At 39.6% G+C, this 6,259-nt stretch overlaps 1 pseudogene; it reads right to left on the reverse strand.

Moving 5' to 3' along the window:
* Positions 1-1,499: 1,499 nt before the first annotated feature.
* LOC147457336 (uncharacterized) lies at positions 1,500-4,291 on the reverse strand (annotated as a pseudogene).
* Positions 4,292-6,259: the final 1,968 nt, after the last annotated feature.

Below are 6,259 nucleotides of genomic sequence, written 5' to 3' on the forward strand. Positions count from 1 at the left end.
GCATTGTCTAGCTCGTTTACCCAACAGGTACAAAAACGTCATCACCATAAAGCAAAATGTGAGCATATGAAACACTCGATGGGATGGGTAAATTGAAATCTCTATCCAAGAAAAATGAATAACTAAAGCTCTATGGATTTGTAATAAACCCAATACGTTGAGAAATCAAGAATATTGAAAATTCAATAGATTGAGCAAACCAAGACTAACCATAACCTACCAAAGCCATTTTTGACATTAAAATTGTTGATCCTTGATTTATGCTCTTTTATGGTTCAAAATTAGTGTAGCCCACAAATAGCTTGAGAAGTGTGGCTTCAATATTTCTCAACCAAAGTGCAAAAACTTCTCCAATAGCCAATGGAAGCAAGTGGAAAAAAAAATATTGAGTTTCAATAATGCAGATAGTTGTAGGCTAGATACCTTGTTGTCCAAGCAATTGACAAGGGATGATAGTTGCCACAATGCTTCATGATTGTCCCGAGGAAATTTGGTAAATAGTGAAGAGATTGAGAGGATGATTTGATAACCTGTTTGCTATTTTTGTAAGAACCAATGATGAGGGCTAAATAAGGTGTTGATGAGGTTTTCCCTAAGCGATAGAGCACTTTCTCTACAAATTGCTAAGCCAATTTTTCTATATATGGAATAGTAAATGCAACTAATTGATAACATGAATTGGAAAAGTTCAAAAATAGGTCCCTTGGTTAAAGGGCATTTGATTATTAGTTTCCTAGAGCTAGGCTATTATCAAAATCTAATATTTGCAACATGATGCAATTGCTTCAAAAAAAAACCGTCAACTAGCCCTAGGACTGGTGCCATGGGCTCTGATATTAGTTAGGGGTTGTCAAGCCAACGATGACAAATAAGGTAAATAATACAATGGACTATGGAAGAGGATGAGAAACCAGTGATGACAAATAAGGTAACATTATTTGAGAAACCAATGATGACAAATAAGGTAAAATAATACAATGGACTGCATCAGAGGATGAGAAGAGAGGGACCCTCTACTTGATGTGCCACTGTATAGAAATAGGGGGGAAAAAATGTCAACTATCTCACACATAATCCTACATATACATGATACTATGCTTACTTAACGCCCCTGTTGTAAGAAGGAAAATGGTTTGCCAGCATAAGCACGTCATGAGGCACTAATCAAGAGATTTATGCAATGTTTTTTTTTTTTAAATGTTCATTAAAATATCTCTAAGAATACAAGCAATGCCTCTGTCGGCTTTGTGATGGCCTTGTTCAAGAATCTATGGGTAAAACTCATGCACAGTTGGAAATTCATCTAAAGGTGTATACATCAATAAATGTCCATTATACACCTCGGTAGCACATACTTGTTCTGCTATAAGCAACTCCTTTTTAGCTCACACTAGTAGTGTATATAAGCAACAGACTACTAAACCCCTTATTAGACAACTGCAAAAGGAAAAAAGCAAATTCTTAACACAAATTGCAACTCCTTTTTAAGTTCACAGAAGTAGCGTTTCTATGCGACCACTGAATATTGAACCTTACCCTTCCTGCAGGGGAGAAAAAGATACATACTTTGCTTACCACTTTGACAAATCAATTTATGACCCTAAAAGAAAAAGTATATTTGGTATGTTAACATCACTATGACTTGCTTTGTCAAGGCTCAGATTTCATACTACTTTGAAACCATTTGGCCCTGCAAGCTTGGATTGCACAAGCGCAACACGCTACTAGCAAAGATATAGGTCTTCAACTCAAAACATCAAGAACTAATTGTCGCCGAGGTGTTGACAGCCCAAAAACTGCTAACTTCAGCAGACTAGTAGGATAAAGAAAGTGTCGTTTAGCGTCGCAAATGCAAGCACTAAAGAACCTTTGAGCCCATCCACCTTTTTCTTCAACCTTTGTCATTTTGCAGCAACCCCAAAACAATGTGAATAGAAGCATGTCAAAAGCTCTGCAACTGGGCTATGCTATGCTTCAAAAGAAAATGCCTTCTGTACAACCATTACCTCGAACATGCATAAACAATTAGCCCATTCCCACCTACACATTAGGACTCCAGTCAAAAGGCTGGTAAACAACCTTGAACTGGTTTCCATCAAGCAACTCCAGCAGGTTCTCAGCCTTGTTTGGCTCTATTAAGTGATTGACAAGCCATCTCAATATCTCCAGCTCATTCTTCCCAAAATCAACACTAAACCTGCAACCATTTCCAACAAACTCCAGACTGTTAGCCATCTTGGAGGATGTATAGTCTCAATGATAGAAAACATGGTTAAGATAGTTGAAAGCCTGCATAGGCTTCTTACCACTTGATGATTTTGCTGAGAGAGACAGTTTTAGACTCCATGTCAATGACCACACCACCATCCAGAAAGAAAGCCCTGACAGCCGCCCTAAGCTCCGCATCAATGTCTCTAGGAGAGTAACACTTGAGAGCCGGACTTGAGCGAGACGCATTTGTTAGCGCAAAATGTATAAGACATTGCGATTCTGGCAATGCTATCTGGCAAGAAGTAAAAATATCAGTAATGCTACCAATATGCAACCGCAACGGAAGAAATATATACTTTATTACAAGAGAAACAAAAAAGCAGCAAAACAACTGCTGTCCTCCAAAGGGATGACACACAAACAACGAGGCATAAACCTTGCTTACACTAAAATCCAGCTCCTAATATTTGACGATAGAGATCAAAGTTACATTACCACAAGTCTGTTATTCTAAGAGGAATGTACAAGGAAATCACCCTTTCTACACCCATAATAAGGATACCCACCCATTGTTAGCGACAGAAGCTCATGTTCTAAGGTAGAAAACCTAATGCATTTGCAACTTGAATTACCTTCGCCACCCAATAGAGTTTTGCTACCCTTAGGATGACTTCTAAAGGCCAAAAATATTAATAGCTTGCCGTTGAGTTCTAAATGTGTTATAATCTGTAAACTTCAACACTCTTCTCCTGAGACTTTTTCCCTATTTTTTACTTTGCTTCCCATTTCCCTCGGTTTCGACCCCCCTCATTCCATACAATCACTGAAAGCTCCCCAAAATTCCAAATTTTAGAATTTTTTTGTAGCATCTCCGTGCTTGTTCGCCCTTCTCCCTTTCCCACAACTATGAGACATACACCTCGATGGTAGCACGACATATTAGTTAATCTCTCACGAGCCTGACTTAGAGGACACCATTACTTTGTAGTATTCAGGATACATACTGGTAACCGCTTGTCTTTTGGTCCAAAAGGCTTGATGAGTTGATAAGGTGGTCGTTGATTGCCTCGTAACACTCCATTCTGTATTGCTGACAATGAATACGGGTAGCCACCGACCAGGTATTGGAAATCTCCAAATAGCCGTCTCCTATCCAATGGACCGGTTGGATGGCCAGGATAATTATCGCATGTATCGTCATGATGTTGTAGAGATTGATAAAGAATGCAAGCTTCTCCTCTTGTGAAAGGGTGCTAGGATCAAAGCGATGCAGCAATTCTGTCATTTTGACATACCTGCACATAACATGACAAAGGTCTTTAAGTACAAATAATCATTGTATTCATTATGCTGTAGCTAAGTAAGTCTTGATAAATCAAAACAAAAGAAGGTTCACCTTCTGAACTCTTCGCTCATAGAGATGCTTTGATAGTCAACGCGCTTGCCATCATCTGAAACATACGAATCTATTATGGCAAGGGTGAACTTTCTTAGGCTAACTTCAATCTCTGAGGTAGAAAGTGGCTCCGCATCATTGTGGTTCCATTGAAGTTAAAACATTTGGTTGATACGACTGGATCATGCTCTAGAAACCGATAAAGATGATTCCCATCTTCAAACAAATTTTCCCTGAGCATGTGCAATGAATATGAAGAATGAACAGAATGTGGTACCCCTCAAAAATGCCAAAGAAATCAGGAACTTGGTACTTACTGCAAGACATGACGAATAAAATGTTTGGCTGCAACTTTCCTTCCAAATTCCACTGCCTGCACAAATCATCTCGTTAGCGACAAATTGTCATTCTAAATAGAGCAAACGTATGCAAACACTGAATGGACAAAAGCATTCCTCAGCTGCTATAGTCTACTTAATGACCAACGTTGACCACAAGAACGTGATTTATCCGGTTGTCAGAAGATAAAATACACCTCTGATACAATTCAAATAGTTGCCAATGACTAATTAATTTATGACTAGTTACAATAAAAACTTTATTATATATGCTGTTTCATGTTCTTCGAATTTTGTCTTTCACTTGGGTCTTTGCAGTATATTGAGGCTTGATTGAGCAGTCCATGTGTCTATTGTGTCATTTCTATCTCTAGTATGTCGGTTGATCCACTGTTTCAATTTCGTTTTTTTACAAAATTCGTGCGATCACATTGCACTGCACACTGTCGGGCACTTGAGTGAGACTCTCGAGCATTTTGCTCTCAAGCTTCATGCACAGAGCGCCAGGACAGGTTTTTCTACTACAGCTGTTCTCATATTACACGCCCGGTGGGACCTGAACTGAAGCTCACTAAAGCTGGAGGCATAGCAAGGTCAGCCAGTGAGTGGTGTTGGGTTAAACGCCCTAAATGACCTCTTAATGTATATTTTTATACTTTGTCTAGGTTCACATTGAACCTGGACACATTTTTTAAAAGTCACTTATAATAAAGTGGGAAAGCCACAAACTCATTAAGTGAGTTTTCCCCAATCGTGCGAGCCCTCTCTCTTTGTTGTTTTTGATCTTCAGCGCTACTGCTCTCCTGCACTCACGCTTGGTTGCACCCGGCCCAGACCTGCGCTATTTCACCTCGCGCATCTCCTTGTAGCCTCTTCTTCACACTTTCAAGTGGTATTAGAGCCCTAGGGTCCGAAACAAGCCCTGCGCATGTTGCTGGACAGTAAGCTATATTGCTTTCCTGCAACAATTTTCGCTTCCATCGCGAAGCTCCTTGCTTCTGTGGTCAAGGTCGTCACAAAACTGCCAAAACAGCCCAAAACAGACTGTTTTTAGGTCAAAACAAGTGATTTACAGGTTATTACAGGTTATGACTGCAATACGCAAGTGTACCAAATTTATGGGATCACATGTATTGAAGTTTTGTGCAAGGATTTTAGTGAAAAGCTGAGTACATGTGATTTAAATCACATATTCAGCTGAAAATTCCGATTTGGACAGTTTCATGTAAAGAAGTTGTGATCTATCGAATGCAAAGTCTTGTGGTTGCTCCTATTTGCTCAACTTTTCAGCCTATTGCATCTCTCTTGTATACACACTTGTGGTTGAGTTAAGATGGCTGCTACCTCTTCCGCATCTGACACTAAAAGTTTGATGGAAATCAAACGGTTCGATGGTCAAGGCTTCGACCTTTGGCAAGAACGCATGCAAGGTATCCTTTTCTTGAAGGATTGTGAAGATGCATTGCAAGAGAATAAGCCGCAAGGTTTGTCTAACTTAGAGTGGGCCAGGTTGAATAAGAAGGCCATGGCCTACATCAAAATGGCTATGAATGATGACATTTTGACAGACATCAAGCGTTTAGACTCTGCTTATACAATATGGCAAAAGCTAAAGTCCAATTACGAGAACACGCCTGTGAACCAGGTGCATTTGATGCAAAAGTTGGTGAATATACAGCTTGATGACTCGAAGTCAACTTCTAAGCATTTGAGTGCTTTTACATGTGTGTTGAGTCAGTTGCAGGACAATGGGCTTCAGCAATTTCATGATAAGCTGAAAGCTATTTTTTTGCTTATGACATTGCCAGATACATGGGAAACATCGGTTGTCTCCTTGAGTAACAGTCCCAACCTCACGTATGACGATGTAAGAGGGTCTATTCTCAATGAAGAGATTAGACGCAAGTCTAGTGAGGAAGGTGACAGTTTTGCCTACATCGTAAGAGGTAGAAATCAAAAGCGTGATGTGGGCAACAGGACTTAAAATAGAAGTAAGAGCAAGACAAAGGATAAAGATGTCACTTGCTATCAATGTGGCAAAAAAGGCCACAAGAAACCCGATTGCAGATATTTCAAGAAAGAGCAGGATAGGAAGAAGGAAGCGCAAGAGAAGAAGAAAGATGATAAGAAAGGGGAAAAATCAGCATGTGATTCCTCCAAGGATGCTGAAAATGCAAATGTATCCTCTAGTGTGGTCATTGAGGAGTTGTCAGACGTTGAGGAAATTTTGGTTGCGGCTTCATGCTCTTCAGATATGGTGATAGCTAATACAGAAGACATGCTTATCTCAAAGAAAGATGTCATTGATGCATTG

This window comes from Adiantum capillus-veneris, chromosome 5 (genome assembly GCF_014529385.1).
Source record: "Adiantum capillus-veneris isolate H3 chromosome 5, ASM1452938v2, whole genome shotgun sequence".
In the NCBI taxonomy this organism is placed as follows: Eukaryota; Viridiplantae; Streptophyta; class Polypodiopsida; order Polypodiales; family Pteridaceae; genus Adiantum; species Adiantum capillus-veneris.